Genomic DNA, 18,876 nt, shown 5'->3' with positions numbered 1-18,876 from the left:
GGTTCATTTATAAAACCCATGGCAGTGGCACCTTATTAGAGCTGATGTGTCTCCACGCTGCTGCTGTGTGTTATAAGAGAGGCAGGACATGTTTTATGAATTAATGTTCCTCATGTTCGCCTACAGTTCTGTAGACATGCCAGGGTTTTTATAACCCCGCTCGGAGCTTCGCATCTGCGTAATGAGACGTGCGAGAAGAGGAGACCAGCTCTCCTGTTGAAATCTGGCTACTGTAGGAGAGGGGTCAGCGTCCCGTCCTCCTTGGGAACTGCATCGTAAGACATAAGCACACATACATATTCATACAGCGACTGCAAGGTCAACGGGCAACGCTAATATTGCTGCATTCGTTTATAGTGAGCGGCAGAACGCTGAAACGCTAATGTAAAATGAGTCTAAGGACATACTAGTTTGCAGCTGCTGGTGAAACTGAAATTAATTTGAAGTTAAGCTCTGTTCGAAAACCTAATAAAGCATATGCACCCATTTATAAAGAACACTGCATCCACAAATACATTTTTGGTAATGCTTTATAGTAACACTATTTTACGGCCGTGTTCTTGTTACATATGTTACATGTATTTACAATAGTAATAACAGTAAACAGTAATGCATAATTACATGCAACTAACCCTCAACCAAAACCTAATCCTAACCCTATAGTTAGCACATGTAGTTAATTACTTTTACTCAGTATATAAATATATAATTACTGTAACAATGACACCTTAAAATAGTGTAACCTACTTTATTTTGCAGTGTAGTTACTATAGTAATTACTATAAATTGTGCATAATTACATGCAGCTAACCCCAATCCACACCATAATCCTAGTACATGTTCTATTATTACTCCCTCATCAGTCCCTTGGGTCATTTTGATCCAGAATTAATAATAATAATAATAATAATAATAATAATAATAATAATAATAATAATAATAATAATAATAATAAATAAATGGTTGAGGTGTTCTTCGGAGTGGTTCAAGAACTTAGGACATTTGTCTTACTTAAACCACGCACGCACGCACGAACGCACGAACGCACGTTTTGTGACATATGGGGATATTCCACAGGCGTAATGGTTTTTATACCGTACAAACCGTATTTTCTATCCCCTTACACTGCCCCTGCCCCTAAACCTACCCATCAGGAAACATTCTGCAGTTTTACTTTCTAAAAAAAACTCATCCTGTATGAAAAGTGAAGACATGGCCAATGTCTTCATATTTCACCCTCTCCTTGTAATACCGTCATACCCATGACATTATACACATTTGTGTACTCATATGTCACAAAAATATTGTTTTGGGTAATTTTGACGAATTAAGTTTAAATATATAATTACAATGTAACAAGGACACTTTAATATACAGTGTAACCCAATTATGTCACCATTTTACCTCAATATTTGTGTGTGCTTGAGAGTGGCGAAGGCAGAAAGTGGTTGATGGGTGGGCCGGAATAATTTGCTTTAGTCTTAATTTGGAAGAAAATTCCAAAATATGATTGAAACATAGCAACACAGCTTAAAGTATTCTTCATATGTTTGACCTTTTATTGTCTATTGTCTTTTAATGTAGTCTACCTCTACATGTTGATGCCTTCTCAAGCCCCTGTAGGAAGCTGTGTTTTTGATGTTTGAGCCTAACGCGCAGAAGGACCGTTTGCAAGGTTGCTTTATTTTTTAAAATTCCAAAATAAACAAAATACTTCACCTGTAAGCACTAAGCTCTGTGCGATCAAGTGAGAGTGGCTGCAATGTGAAAAAATTGAAAACAAAAAGCATGAGAGAGCAACCCAAGTCATCACGAAGAGAAATCACAATATCAACAACCTGGCCATGCTAATACAGTACATGTGGTTTATGTAGGCTACATTTCATAACCACTTATGTATATTTGTACATCACAAATACACACGCAAATCATGCATAGCCATGCCATGGTGGGCCAGACTAAAAACCTACCCATAGCTTAGCTCATATGGCTGATGTCTGTTCTAAACAAGTCGGAGTTGGCTGGGTTTTGAATCGAAGATGATGGTATCATCCTCATCTAATCATCTGTTAGTTCACTTTCAAATGAAAAAAGTGTTATGGTGTCCTGTCATCTTTTTCAAGACGTGTTTCTTTCTGAAATGTCGTAAATGGCAGTTTATATATTTTTTTAATAACAAAAAAGGTGCTGCTAGTTGGAATAGAATTTGGATATTGGCGTGAGGAAGCACACACACACACACACACACACACACACACACACAATATATATATATACACATAGGATGCTGTCAATCCAAGCTACCCAGACCCGCCCGTACACCCATAGCTATGCTAATGGTGCTTGAGTACGGCCTCACTAGCCTTAAGTCTTAATAATAAATATGTATCCTGTTCAACACTGGTAGGCAGAAAGATACAGTAGATTAGTAGACAGAAATGAGATACTACTGAGATTCCAATTATAGTATCATATGATAAATGGAAGATGTCAAAGTTGAGGTTACCATCATCCCATGACTATGCATGTCAAAATGTCGGAATAACAGAGCCCTCCTTCCCTCCACGATGAGCAGTAATCTCTCAGGCATGGTTAACATGAAAACAAATGACTGCGGTCGGCCGGAGGATGTTTGACATGCGGCAGTGAATAACCACAGCAAGGCTGGAGATATTCTTGGCCGCCTGCATCGTGAGAAAATGTGGCTTCGCTCAGGAATATTCTGGGGGAAGACCAAAATCTGGAAGCAATTACGAAAGACTCAAAACAAGTAAATTCCATATTACCTCTGTGGACGTTGTAGAAGGGTGGCTGGCGAGATGTATTTTGGTGAGGTTTACTTTCTGGAGCTTAGCAACATAAATTTGTTGTCACCGAACTATTAAACACAGCGGACACATGTTGGCGGAGTTCGAAGGAAAGGTGCATGAAACTGATCATAGGATAGCCCATGTAATAATAAGGGAAATGGGCCCGCTGTTGGACTTTAATATCCCCCGACGACACTCAGCTGTCAATGGCCTCCACCACCGCCAGGATGCATGGCGGCTTCTGCCAGAAACACAGGATTTATCCTCCTTCACATGGAGCCAGAGAGAGGAAATGCCTGCATTCAGTGGGAATCCATAAAGGAGGGATGGGAGAGAGAGAGAGAGAGAGAGAGAGAGAGAGAGAGAGAGAGAGAGAGAGAGAGAGAGAGAGAGAGAGAGAGAGAGAGAAAGAGAAATAAGATTAAGGGAAAGAGAACGAGTGGAAGCGGAAAAAGTTGTGGGAGGAAGGCATGGGATGAGATACAGGTATCCTCCGCGCTCTTAAAAATATAACTAACATCCTTCAGCTCGCCTGCTGCTGATAGAAGAGACAAAGACAATCTGGGAATTTCACTTCTCAACTCTTGGACCTGGAACAGTGATTTAAAACTGGGTCAGATTTCATACAATAACATGCACACACCTGGTTAACACGTTAGCCGATACTTAACAGTTGTAAATCTGGAGTTTAATAGATACATGGCAAGGTTATTTACTACCATTTTCCGTCAATAGGGACAGCACAAAAAGATATGAAACACTGTGTAAGTCTTCAGAAAAACCATATGTTCTCCTTTTTTTGTGTTTCTGAGAGAGTGCTTGGTAACTTGATATTTCCCCGTACCTATGGGAGAGAGAACTCTGAGACAAAAAGATCAAATGATGAATTTCCTGCTCTTTCTTTTTTGTCTTTTTCCTTCAAGCTCTCCAAACGCGCTCATCTGTGGCTCATGTTTGAGCAGTAAATGCCTGTGGTTCTAATCCTACTCCAACATAAACACTGTATACGTTTACAATTGACTTGAACTTGAACATTAGCTGTGATAAATCAGTGAAGTTATGCAACCATATTCATACTGCAGCGCCAAGCTCTCAGCGCTATAGAGTAGAATAAAGCAAGCTTTGCGTTCTGCCTAACCGTGGTTAATCTGCTGTAACATAGGCCTCTTGTGGTGTAAAATGGCTGCCACGTCAACATGATAAAACGGCTATTACATTCTTTTACATTTTGAAGGAGTGATACTTACTCATGAAAATGTTCCCGCCAAAATGTGATGTAATCGACAGGGCGTTGCTATGTGGTTTCTAGGGTGTTCTAGGTATTTGCTTTGTTGTTTACCTCCAAGTAGCAAGTAGTGGTGTGTGGTGGGCGTTCTGGCACAATATGGCTGCCGTCGCATCAACCAGGTGGATGCTGGACATTGGTGGCGGTTGAAGAGCTCCCCCTACCCTCTATGGGGGTACACGTTTACATGGTTATTTTGAAAAATGGAGACATTTCCCTTCGTTTGCCCCCAAACGGAGAATTCGCCTCTGAAAACAAGTCTTTCTAAATCCTCCGGCCAGAGTGGAGATTTTGAAAATCTTCGTTTTAATGGGTGTTTAGGCAGCCAACGTCACAGTATGCACCAGAGCTCGCACCTACGTCAAAAGTGTGACCTATGTTTACATGTGATCATGGAAGCGATCAGAGTAGCAGTCGCATTTATGTTGGTGCAAACTCTTCTCGTGTGTTTGCATTTGCAAACACAGCTGCTCCATTATGTCGAGGAGCAGAAACGAATGAGTGCTCAGAGGTCAGCAATTTTGCAACAACTTCTCCCTCCAACACGAAAAACCAGGCCGCGCCGCTGCTATTTTCGGGATTCTGATTGGCTTACATGGGCTTGAGCTTCTCGTTACACCGCCACCTACAGGTTTGGCATGCTCTTGACGGGATATATACACGAGTACGTGTAAATGAACACTTTTCTGAAAACTTCTTTTTGGAACTGGAGAGGTTGAAATGTCCGTTTATGAAAATAGCCGTCCACGTGTAAACGTAGCCTATATGTAAAGCACACCCGGAAAAGTGCTATATAAATGTAACAAATTATCACTTATCTTTTTTGCCCATTTTATCACCTACGAGCAAATCACATCTTTCTCAGCAAGCTGCATGTTTTTAGATCTCATATCTGTAGCTCAAACACATACATGATAAATTAATGCCATACTTTAATTTTTCAAAGCATAAACTATGATTCAAAAGGTTTGGGTCAGTACAAATGTAAAAAAAAAAAAAAAAAAAAAAAAAAAAGAAGAAGAAGAAATGAATCCTTTTTATTCTGTAGGGATGCATTAAATGGTTTAAAATTGACAGACATTTATAATGTTACAAAACATTTCTATTTCAAATAAATGCTGTTTCTTATGAACTTTCTTTTGAAGACACTGACGTTATGATGGTGAAAACGAAGCTTTGCATCACATGAATGAATACAATTTTACAATGTATTACAATAGAAACCAGTTATTTTAAATAATTTCACAATATTACAGATTTGATTGCATTTTTGATCAAATAAATGCAGCCTTTTAATGGTAGCGTATAACAGCTTCAAATATTGCTAATCAAATCCACTTCAAATCTTTTTTGTAATAAAACAATACTGAACCATTTAAAAGCCTGTCATTTTATATTTTACCATTTCTCTGTGTAAAGACATAGAAATGCCACAAAAACAACAGCAATCGCATACGGCCATTTCAAGGCGTGTTTATCATCTTTACGTCTGTAATCAGCAACCGAATAGCTGTAAAGCGCGTTAGCGCGGGTGTGATAGTCAGTCATCAGCACTTGTTGCCGAGCATTTCACGCCAAGTGCCACAGCAATATGGCTGACAATTCTCTTGACAGAGGGAATGAGGGGATGCGTGACACATGTAAATATGAGTATCGCTCTCACACGCACATTACACCAAACACACGAGTCCCCTGGGAGAGCGCAATAACCGGGCACGTTTATTCTTTATTTTTTTCCGTCTACACCCCATTACTGCCTTATCAGAGACTCAGTTCTCTTGTAATATGACAGTTTGAAAAGAAACTGAGAGGAAGGAAGAAAAAAAAAAATCAGTCACTGCAAATAAATATCACAGATATAGCATAGTTCTGATTGTCAATCATCACCTATACCAGACTAAATCAAAGTAAGGTTCAAAAGAAGCAGGTGAAAGCAAGTCAAAAATGACTGCAAGTATTAAAAAAAATACATAATCATTTAGATTATTGGAGTGGAAACATACGGGGCAAGAGATTCACAGGGAGAAATGAAATCAATTAAGACAGCGAACCTGAATGACGTTTTTAATATAAATAAATGGGCCATCAGGGAACGCTCCCCCATTACATGTCAGGAAAAGTTAGATTAGGAGGGTTGTGTTGCACAAACGTGAGGAGGTTTCCCCGCTGATATCAGACTGTCTCGGGCGGAGCTATTCCCTGAAGCGCGGTCTCCCCAGCAGGCTTCATACAGCCGCAGAAAGGCCCTCTGGCTGTGAGGTGCATCTTTAATGGGGATTATATACAAGACTCTGATATGCTGAGGAGTATTATGGAGGTTAATATTTCACTCACATTCCACTGAAGCTCTGGCCTGCTGTATGGGCTAGGAAATATCTGTATTTGTTTTTGCACTTTAAAGTCCCACAAGAGACGCCTCATGGAGATATATCTGTTGCGTGCATCTGCATTTAATTAGTCAACTTCAAATCAGGAACAAAATATTGAATTGTGACTTGACATCACGTCGCACAAACTGTTAGATCATGTTAAAACAATAGTGGTGGTTTTGATGATTCAGTTCTGACAAGGAAAGGCTACTTTGCAGAATCAAATGAATTCCAAATATTGAATTATGTATTATATAGACACACTGAAAAAAATTGGCTCGAATTGAAAAATTTCTAGTGACTGATCACATCTAAATTTTTCAGTTGGCCGAATTGAAATTTTGTGAATTGTTGCAATTTATATATATATACATATATATATATATATATATGTGTGTGTGTTTATGAATCCATTTAACATTGTGGGGACATCTGGTCCCCACAATGTAATATAAACAAGTACACACACACACAGTTATTTGATTTCAAGTTTTTGAGAATTGTTTTGTTTTTGTTGCTTTTCATTAGGAAGGAGTTAACTGAACCCAACATGATGCCGTTCTTAAAAGTATGCAATATATCATCTGGAGGAAAAAAAAATAAAGTTTTGATATTGCACCTCATTAAGATATTATATGCTTCTCTTTTCCTCTTTTTGTCTAATTATGTGTCGTGCGCTCATGTGGTACCTGGGGACGGAAGGAGAGCTACAGTTGTGGCAGTGCTGCACACCCCACAGATGACCTCTTTTCTCATTAAGAGCCCGAGCCTCACCATTTATCTTCCCCATCAGAGCTGCTTCACACGGACCGCACCGACAGACACTGCTTCGTAATTATGCCAAATATAAATTTACAGTGAATAATGAATACAGCTGCATTAACGGTGTCCTTACTGCTGTGCATCACACCTGCTAAAGACAAGTCGCTTTGAGAAGAAGGTGGCTTTTTATGACCAGAACTCTCTCGCAACATCCCTCAGACTGAGGTGAGTAAATCTTTATTTAGAGCATTGGTTCTCTACTGCTGGGTCACGACCTGAAATTAGGTAAAAAATAACTATATAATCATGCATATTTAGGATCGCAAAGTATAGGCCGGAATGAAAATTAAAAAGGGACAAGAGAAAATGCGTCCCGTTTCATTATTTTTATTATCCCTGATAATCAATGGACGTTTGGTGGAAACTCATCTGTCACTTACTACAGTAAGGCAGACACCGGTATGGACAACCAGGTTTCTTTACATGCCTTAAAAAAAAAAACAACAACACAAAAAGCCTATAGCCTTCAAATGAAAATGAAGGAAGCTTTTACACTAGTAAAAATGGAAACCCTTTTGTGCTGTTTGGTCATTTATCTACACAACAATGGCGTTTTGGGGGCCTGATAATGCATACTTTTGAAAAGGTTAAAGGGCCCTATTTGAATAATCTGAATGCAGGGTGCAGGTGCACTTAGTGCATTTCCTAGTCTATAGTCGGCGGGTTGTATCTAGTTCCCCAAGTAACTAGTCAGGTGTATTTTAGGCGTAACAAGCAATAAACCAATCCGTGCCTCATCTCCCATTCCCTTTAAAAAAAACAGTTGCGCTTGCATGGCGGAAACTGCGAAAGACTTCAACGCTTCTCCAGATGGAATCCTTTTATTTTAAATGCTTTAAAATATTTGTGTACTGCTGCACATCCCTGTGTGTGTAATAAGCAGAGTTTACACACATTGTGCACCCACCTATTATCCTGGGAAAACCCAGACAACTTCCGGCAAATTTAGATTTGCTCTGCAAGTAGTCTGACAAAGAGCCCATTTAAACCATTTCTAATCCGTTGAAACCGCAGTACCAATCAGAAACGCTGGGGCGGGCTTTACACGTTAATGACAGCGCAGTGACGGTGAAGCAGATTTTGTACATTACTAAGATGGATGCCGTTGTGGAATATCACTCTGTCGAATCAGCTACCGCGTCTGTTTTAAGCAATTTAAACTTTTCCTTTTTGTTAAAACCCGAGCAAAGAACAACATTCGGCTGCCAGATGTGGATTACATCGGCTACTGTGATTAAGAGGATGGGGAGTGTGTGTGATCATGTGCTAACACACACACACACCTCTGGATTTTCAAAATATTGCAAATCGTTCTAATTGCAATTCAAATACCTTACAACGGGGGCAAATGCGATCAGAGCTCGATGTTTTCTGTTGGACCGTCAATCTGAGATGTTTCAGTCAGTCTGAGATGCTATTAGGTTTTCCAAATTTTGCCAAAATGTTGATAGAGTGGCGGTGGACACCAGCTATTATTGTATTTCTTTTACAACAACGGCAAAAGTCGTCAGAAGCCATTGCAGCATCTTTCTTGTAATAGCAGACCAAGAATTGCTGTCTCAGCCTATGCAGACCGAGACGGAGAAACATCTATGTCATCGTCCGTTGGTGACATCCCTTTGGAAATGATTTGTCTATGAAGCTTTGCCAGATCATAACTCTATGCGCCTATACAGAACGCGTAATATGCATGCACATGACATCACTGTTTTCACAAATTTATATTTTTGCTGCAGACAATAATGGTATCTTTTTCAAAAACTTGCACTTTAAGGATCTATCCCACATCCAGTGCAATGGGGCGGCAGGGACACTGCAAGTATTTTTTGCTAGTTTTAGCCCAACGCAGTTACAATTTTCACGACCAGCGCCACGGTGTTTAAATAGCAAATGCCCTCATGTCCATCTGTTTGTCCACAGGCTTGCTGGTCTAAACCTGGCTACCCGCCTAGGCGCATATTACTAATGCACCCTTTAAATAACACAAAAAATACTTCATTATGTACTTTAGGTTGAGTCGCCTCAAGATAGCAACCCACCAATAATGCCCCGGAACACACCTTATTTTCAGACCAGCAAGCCCGTGGACAAACAGATGGACATGAGGGCATTTGCTATTTAAACACCGTGGTGCTGGTCGTGAAAATTGTAACTGCGTTGGGCTAAAACTAGCAAAAAATACTTGCAGTGCCTTCTGCCTTCACATTGCACATTGCACCTGGCGTGTGATCTGTTTTTGAAAAAAAGATACCATTATTGTCTCCAGCAAAAACGTAGATTTGTGAAAACGGTCATGTGCATGCATATTACGTGTTCAGTGTAGGCTCGTAGTGTTTCTTTACAAACTGACATCGCCAACTACAGGCCTGGCAGAAGAATACAACATTTGTATCGTTTACACAAATCCGCCTAAACTGAGATCATTTTGACAATATTGTCGTCTGTAAAACTTTGTCATGTAAATGTACCCTAAAATAAAAAAAGACACGTAAATGTAAAATACAAGTTGAAACCCACACAGTAAACGTGTTAATTATAACACACGCAGTAGGGCATGTTTATCAGCAATTATAAATACACATGCAAAAAACTTACATGAAGGTTAATGAATTTGCATATGTTTTGCACTTTGCATATCCCAACCATAAATTGCAATGTGTGATATTAAGGATATTTTTGTTGACGTTTAAAAAGCGTTTGTCACTTAAACAGTTGAGTATGGGAATGAATGCATGAACTGAATGTAAAATGCATGCATATAGTGAAAAATAAAAAATAATAAAAGTGTTGCTCTGTTTGGTTGGTAATCGGTGCACAGTGCAAAATCTGGGCTGTGGAGCAAGACCAGCTGAGAAAAAAAAAAGGGTGGCACTTGTCTGATTATTTCTATAAGTGAATCCAGTGGCCATCTCAGGTTGAAGATTTGGGGTGCTCTAACTGCAAAAGGTGATTTATTCACGGCCACTTTCGGTTAGTCCGAAGATGAAGGATCCGACGCTAAGAATAATCTCCTTAAACTACACCACATCACTGCTCTGAATGTAACTTTGCCTCGGGCATCATTTTCCACACTCTTCTTGTCTTTCTCTTTTTCGGTGTCTTTCTCTCAGGCCCAGAGGCTGTGGTAGACCCCGTTCCTCACAGGTTCAGAAGTTCACAGCGGTGTCTGTAGGAAGAGGAACAGGCCGTCTGCCAGTCCTGGCATGTGCGGGTCTAATTGCACATCATTGGCATAATGGTATGCAGAGCCATGCTGACTCGAGATGTACAGGAAATACACGTGCTGAGGCAACATGCCTCAATCTCAAACAAACAATTAGCAGGGTTTTGCATCCATGCTAAATATGCATTGAATATAATTCACAGGTGCATATTCATATTTAGGTTCGACATTGCTGGGATAATAGGTTTTATGCAAAGTAGGTTGGTTTCCTACCTTAAAACACACTTAACACACACTATTTAAATGTACTTCTAACAATGTCCAACAGTTTATTTATATGCACCACAGGAGAATTTTGTTATTTGTGTCGTCAAATATGATTTCCATCACATCACAAATAACCATTCAATATGTGGTGAAAATTACTTTGTTTTAATAAAAGGCCTTAAGCTCTTCATAGCATACATTTTTATGCATAAATAGAATATTTTTACACAATTGCACCTGAATTGGAAATTAAATGATATAAAATATGTTCATATTTTAAGTCTCATATTTCATCTCAAGTTTTTCTCTGACACTGTTGTCTTCTCAGTAAAATACATTTTGTTAGTGGCAATTATTAATGATTGATTCTGATAAAAATGACAACAACTGAGGATTGTAAATTGTATAAAAAGGATAATTTTCACACACATACTGAAATGATTTGTTTATTTCCTTCTTTACTTAAATTATCATAGTTTACAATGTAACAAAATGCTGTTATTGGATTTTATCTAAAATATTTGAAGTCTGGGAAAAGGATAACTTTTATAAAAATATACAAATAAAAGAAAGAAAAAATAACAAATCTTTTTTTTAGGATTTACTTTGTAATTATTTACAAAGTGTAATATCAGTTTAAGAGTGAAAATTGTCTTAAAAGAAATGGAAAGAAACATGTTGTATAGAACGTATAAAAGTATAAAGCATACTGTATATTTTCACAGGGAAAGCATCATAACATTTTCATGGACCGGTTTAATTTTTCCTTAATATAACAAAAAGTAAATAACGTTGTTGGTTTGAATAAAGTCCATCCCTTGACCCTGCATTTAAGGAAACACGTGCGTATAAACACAGAGATCATGTAACTTATTCTTCAGTGACAAAGTGATTTGTAAGTAAACTTTTCAAGACTCCAGTTAAATGTCTTTTACTTTTCCTTCTTCATTCTAGCATGATGTGCCTTAATAATAACATTTCAACTCCGCTCGAGTTGAAAATCCCATTATCAATTACGGATGTCACCGCGGGATCGAACGGCGGCCGGCTCCGAGGCGCGTGCGCGCGGCGAGAATTAGCTTCACTGCTTCCTCTCCGCCTCGAGGTGCGGACCAGGGGATTATCCGTAATCCCCGCGCCTCCTCTCACTTACCCACATCACTCCCTCTACAGCCAGGGCAAATTGTTTTCACGCTCTGGCCCTGCGCTCGCTGCTAAAGACCTGCCTTTTCATCCAATAACATCAAAACAAAAGGCGGAGGAAAGGCTAGCATCTGCCATTAGCGGCAAATTGTCTCCAGCATTTCTCTGGGACCCGCTGCTGTCTTTCATTTTCCTTCTCCCCCTCTGATGGAAGTTACGTGCCACTTTTTAGTCTTGAAAGGAAAGGAGGGAGGAAAACAGCAGATTATTGATTCGCCTCTGACGAGGAGACCAACCTAAAAGCCCCAATGAATTGTCACTCATTATTGAAATTACTGAACACTAATTAAACTGGCAGCTGAACTCCCAGCAGGCCTGGCTCATCTGAAGCTAGAATTCAGTTCTGTGGACAGAGAGAGAGAAAGCGTTTGCCGCTACACGGATGTTAATGAGCTCTGCTTACTCTCCCCCCCCCCCCACCAACGCGTTTCTCCTTGAATCACTCCCTCTTTATGTGCACTCAAGTGTGCATTTGTACGCTTGAAGTAAAGGTATCAGCACTCTTTGAACGGACCTTTCGCACATCACGTTCAGAGAGAACGCCCGCTTTAGGGTTGCGTTTCAAAGGCCGCCATTAACCTACTTCAGCAGCGAGGCACAACAAAGAAGGGCGTGGAGCCGAAAGCGATGCGTGACACGGCACTGTGTGCCGGTTTAACGCGCACAATTAAGGAGTGTGAAAACCAGACCGGAAATCTGATTGGGAGGTGTGTGCTGTAGACCTACACCTATACAGAAGCATTTACACACAAACACACACAGGCCATGAGAACTCCCACACTGCAAATGCTGTAATGAGATATGGGTGGGAATTTTCATTCACTTCCAAACTCTAACAAATGGATACACGACTGAGGCGGTTTACCTGATGCTGTTGACACGCGCGTTAAAAAGAGAATGACACTCAACATCTCAAGGTTTCAAAATTCCATACGGAAAATCTATTTTCATGATGATAAGTAACACATATAGAGTTTGTTACTTTTTTGGCAATTCCCATTATTGCCACTTGACTGTCTTTTATATAATAATGAGTGATTTTACTGATGCAATAACATTTTTTTTTATTTTTATTAATCAACTGAAATTTAATGCAGGAAAATTATATTTTAACAATTATATTTTAGCAATTATATTTTACATAATTAAATTAAAACCATTGATTTATTTTGCTTTACAATAATAACAGACTAATTGTATTTGTCTTAAATAAATAATACATTTTGGGAAATGTTGCTTAATTATCAGGAATGTAGTTAAGTAAAATCAACTTGGATGTTTAAGTAATTTCAATTTAAATTACATTAAAATAAGTTTTTTAATCTTTATGGCAATATTGGTTAACATAACCTATATATATATATATATATATATATATATATATATATATATATATATATATATATATATATATATATATATATATATAAATAATATATATATATATATATATTTTTTTTTTTTTTTTTTTACAATTTTAAATAGCATTAAATGCGTAAAATAGAATTACAAATAAGGTTAAAAAAACAACAGAATATTTCCATTGAATTTCTTAACAAAAAAAGAATAGAAATACTGTGCTGTAATATTTTAAAATTAGGTTAAAAATAACCTCATACATATGCCTCATATTAAAAGTTAATGTGTTAACTTTGACAGCCCTCAAATCTTATTTAGTAAATATTTTGCTTTCATTTCAAACAGACATCCTAGTGCCTCCTTGCGTCCCCTTTGGGGTTCACGGAGCCCTGTTTGAAAAACCGTGGTCTTGATCATATGAAGCAGTACAGTCATTCATGGGAAGACAAGAGAACGCAGTCAAAACCCTTGCTGGAAGGAATAAGATGAAGACAATGTGAGGAGATCATCTGTGATACACAGCAAGAATGAACCACTACAATAACCAACCGGTTCAGCTGTGTGCGAAAATGTCACCTGTGCAAGCGCTCTCTCTCATTCCTCACTCGCCAGGCCCGAGATGATGCCGCTTTTCTCTGCAACCACACACTTCACCCCGCATCCCTGCAGGAAAATGCCCTTTAGAATAAACGCATCCCTTTATGCTGCTATTTGAAGATTGCTTTCCTGAGAGATTCCTTTCCAGCGGAATTCTCCAGAAATGTAGCTCCTTCACCCCAGTAAATAGCACTACACTCAAGCTTTTTGGCAGCAGTCCATGTTTATTAGAAATTTTGACTTTTGGGGTGTTTTCTCTGCCTTTTTTCCTTTTTTGAAAAGCAGGCCTTGTTTTGAAAATCAACAAACAGAAACCTGGCAATGTGTGCCTCATTTTATCAAATGGTACACAGCTTGGTAATGGTCTCCCTCGACGATTCCAGCTAATCTATGCTGATGACCACAGGGACGGCGATGATTGTCATGTTAGTAGAAAAAAAAAATCAGAACAATCATGTTGCGTCAGTTCTACCATTAAAAGACTTGCTTCTCTGCAAATTTCTGCACGCAGTAATTAATACTCTGGGGCTTGCCTTCACCAGACTGGTACTCCAGGCAACGAGATGCCACTCACCTGATAATTATTTTAGGAAACCATGCACAACTGAATATGATTGACAAATGCAACATTGCTGTAATTGCCTGAAGCATACAGCGAGGGAGGGAGAGAGAGGGAGAGACAGACAGAAAGAGAGGAACAAGGAGTTAATGCCGCACTGTCAAATGAAAGGGAAACTAAAGAGGAAGTCCTACAGAGATCTTGTCATTCTCTACAACAAAGGTGGACACTTACAGGTGTAAGGTCAGACGTATTTGCTGAGTGCCACTTCTGATTGCATCCATCTCTGTACTGCTATCAGACGTGCATAAGAACCAGTGTTGGAAACTATACTTTGAAACTACAAGGTGCTCTACTTTATTTGAAGTAGTTCAACTACAGTCAAGATACACTTTTTAAAAAGTAGGCTACGCTACAAGTTTGTAATGAAAAGTAGACAGTGAATCCATTTAAGGGGGTGGAATCTTTTGTAAACTACCAATGCATTTTGCAAATACAGTGGACAGATCTGTAAATGGTATTATCTAACCGCTATAACCTCACAATAATTCTATATGACTTTTTATATAAATATATAATATACATTTTATATACATTTTTTTATTTTATATATAACAAATAGTGTTCATACGAATTGTAACATTTAAAGGTGCACTATGTAGTATTTTTGCAGTAAAATATCCAAAAACTACTAGGCCAGTGTTATATATTTTGTTCAGTTGAGTACTTACAATATTCCAAATGTTTCCAACTATTTGAAATTGCTATTTTAACTAAGGACCGGGACATGTCAGCATAGCGTCTGAGGAAGTCGCCTGCCAATCGCGTCATATCGGCGTTACCCTCGGTTTTATTCTGCAGAAGCGCTTTACTCTTAGCAGTGTGAACATGTCACAGCAGCGGCGAGCGAACGCACAGAGTAACGTCATAACATCATTTTAAACACACTTAAATGTATCTAATATGATAAACAGAGCTGCTTTACCTTATAATCATGACCGGAAAAAGCAGAAGTGCATGTGCCCGGCGACTGTGTCCCATCCCGTCATAATAAAAGTCCCGGTACTCGCGAGCCGTGTGTTTGTATAACAATCGCTCCAGCAGCCGTGCTCAGCTCAACAACACTCGGTCCTGCTAACTTAATCAAAAGGATGCGTGTGTATATATAAGGCATAACATTATGACCTTCCTAATATTGTCTTTGCTGCCAAAACAGCCCGTTAAGGCATGGCCTCCACTAGACCTCTGAAGGTGGGCTGTGGTATCTGGCACCAAGATGTTAGCAGCAGATCCTTCAAGTCCTGTAAGTTGTGAGGTGGGGCCTCCATGGGTCAGACTTGTTTGTTCAGCTCATCCCACAGATGCTCGATTGGATTGAGATCTGGCGAATTTGGAGGCCAAGTCAATGCCTCAAACTTGTTGTTGCGCTCCTCAAACCATTCCTAAACTGTTTTGCTTTGTGGCAGGAGCATTATCCTGCGGAAAGAACCACAGCCACCAGGGAATACCGTTTCCATGAAAGGGTGCACATGGTCTGCAACTATGCTTAGGTAGGTGGTACGTTTCATTATGCTGACGATACTCAGCACTATATTTCTTCATGCCCTGATGAAACTTACAATTCACAATGTAAGTGGAATGCATAGCTGATATAAAAAAATGAATGACTAGTAATTTCCTGCAAAAATTATTTTGAATTATTGGACAAAAAAAAAAAAAAAAAAAAACTCCACAAGTAGTTACCTAGAATACTTTTCAACACTCCCTGTCAAGCCCTCGTCGTCTGTGAGGAACCTGGGTGTGCTCATTGATACCAATCTTTCATTTGAAAGCCACGTTTATACCATCTGCAAAACTGCATTCTACCATCTTAAAAATATATATGAATTACGGTGCATACTTTTACGGTGCAAAATGCTGAACAGTTAGTTCATGCGTTCATGAGCTCAAGGCTAGATTATTGTAATGCTCTACTGGGTGGTTGCCCTGCTTGCTTAATAAATAAACTGCAGCAGGTCCAGTTCTTACTAGAACCAGGAAGTATGACCATATTAGCCGGTATTGTCAACAATTTGCTCCCTATTAAAAATTGCATAACATCTTGCTTATCTTGTTTAGCTCCCCCAAGCTATTAATGCATTATAGTACTCCTTCACATCTATTGCGGTCAACAAATTCTGGCCAATTGATAATACCTAGAATATCAAAATCAACTGCAGGTGGTCGATCCTTTTCCTATTTAGCACCTAAACTCTGAAACTGTCTTCCTAGCGTTGTTCGGGAAGCAGACACACGCTGTCAGTTTAAATCTAGACTAAAAACACATCTATTTTTGTATAGCTATCACCAGACCAAGTTCAATTTTAAATTGAACATTGGTCTAGGGAGTCTGCTCTGTATTTTCTACTACACAGGAGGCATGATCAACTGGCATTATTCAAATGACTCTGTATGCAATTGGACAGTCCTTTAACCAATCATACCACAAGAAGCATGATCAACGGGCAACGACCCATCATTTCTCTGTCACCGTGTTAAACCCGCCAATAGCGTACCAGTTGGGTAAGCCAGTCTGTGATTGGTTCCCGCAAAAGTGTAACAGAAGCAGTAGAAATGAATGTACAGGTTTCCAGACTGAGTTCAGTCTGGAAAATCAAATCGAAGGCAGATCAGGCCGGGTTTACCCAGTCAACATATCTTTACTATGGAATATACATAGAACATTATACATTTATATTCAAATCAGTTAAAGGATTGTTAGGCTGCATTAACTAGGTCAGCCAGAACACTTCCCATAACACCTGCTGTACTCGTTGCATCATAAGAAGAATGGTATTGACTCTAATGTTAGTCTTTCTGTTTATCCATTTGTTTACTGCAGTCAGCCGGATCCAGGCTGTATCCAGATCAGATGGTGGACCTGCGCCTGGACATGACCAGCTCATCCCTGAAATGTCTGAAGAGAGTGTGTCAATTAAACTCCACCTCATTAAACCCGTCCCTGGCATGGGGACTCCAATGTTTTGAATAATCGTATTAATATATATTGATCTAATCTGACTTCTGACCTGTAATGTTGCACGAATCATAATCATACACTAGTTGTTTGTTGGTCAGAGGAGAACTGGCCCCCCGAGTTTCTCCCAAGGTTTTTTTCTCCAACCCGGGCCCGAAGGAGTTTTGGTTCGCTTTGGCTTTTGGCTTGCTCAGTTCCGGACACTTCAATTTCAACTGATCTTCCCGCATTGACATTGAGGGTAACAGTCAAGTAACCCGGATCATTCGCTTTCAAAAACTACAATCGATGCTGCGCTGCTTAGCGCATTGGTGAAGTGAATACCCACGCCGCCATGCTTGAAGGTGTCTGGAACCCTTACGGTTGTAGGTGTGCTCACAAGAAAGCAAGGCGGCCTTAGACATTAGCTTGTGACGTCGACTCAAGGACAGGACCAGCCTGCTACATCACAAACAATTTTTAAGGAGGCACCCCTTGCCAACGCAGTAGAAGTGATGAGCCCCCTGGCAGAGTGAACCCTTAGACCTCTCTGCGAAGCTTGACCACGTGCCTCATAAGCAAGAGCAATAGCATCCCTGACCTAATGTGACATGGTCTGTTTGGTGGCGGCTGCACCTCTGTTACGGCCCCCATAACAACCAAACAGCTGCTCTGACTTACTCCACTGGCTAGTGCAGTGGACGTAGGCCTGAAGAGCATGAATTGGACACAGTCCTTTGTAACTGAATCCAAAACAACCCTAGAGTTGTAGAAGAGAATTCCTAGAGAGAATCCAGTCTCAATCATAGAGAAAATAGATGAGCTAACACGATGTCTCTGTGCTGAAGCGTTATCTCTGAGACTGTGCTAGTATTAACCAATCTATGTCCATGTCATTCAAAATGCTAATGCCCTGGAATCATATTTGAGCCAGTGCTGCATCCATGCATTTTGTATATGTGCAGGGTGACAAGGCTAAGCCGGATGGAAGAACCCAAAATGGGTAAGCTTTACCTAGAAAGTGAACCTCAGGAACTTCCTTTTGTTTTTGTGACATGACCGTCTTTATGGTTGACATCTGGAACTTGAGCGCTCTAAGTGTAGCCTCTAAGATTGGATGCCACCCCTCACCTTTCTTGGAACAAGGAAGTATCTGCTGTAATATCCCAACTCTCTCTTCAGAAAAGGGGGCATGTTCTATGGCCTCTTTGTTGAGTAGAGTTTGTAGCTTGTGACAGTACGTGCGCCGGCTTCACAGAAGTTGAAATCTGGAAGACGATGAATAAATCCAATTCTACCACCACCAGACTGGGCACAAATCCATAAGGCAGATTTTCATTAATACTAGTCCTGAGGTCCACCCTGAGAGGTTGTTGAGTGTGACGAGCCGGCCCCCAGTCTTTTTGAAGGGTCACGCGACTCGCCACACCACAATGTTCGTTGTAGG

The 18,876-nt window shown here is 39.7% G+C and overlaps 1 long non-coding RNA gene across 1 annotated transcript; it reads left to right on the top strand.

Moving 5' to 3' along the window:
• The first annotated feature begins 7,265 nt into the window (after positions 1-7,265).
• Positions 7,266-17,950, top strand: LOC137056346 (uncharacterized). Its single transcript, XR_010900305.1, has 4 exons — positions 7,266-7,451; positions 10,397-10,524; positions 15,901-15,984; positions 17,316-17,950. It is a non-coding gene; the product is annotated as an uncharacterized lncRNA (long non-coding RNA).
• The last annotated feature ends 926 nt before the right edge of the window (positions 17,951-18,876 follow it).

This window comes from Pseudorasbora parva, chromosome 21 (genome assembly GCF_024679245.1).
Source record: "Pseudorasbora parva isolate DD20220531a chromosome 21, ASM2467924v1, whole genome shotgun sequence".
NCBI lineage: Eukaryota > Metazoa > Chordata > Actinopteri > Cypriniformes > Gobionidae > Pseudorasbora > Pseudorasbora parva.
Note: the sequence above shows the minus strand (reverse complement) of the source record. Positions and strands in the feature narration are given on the sequence as shown.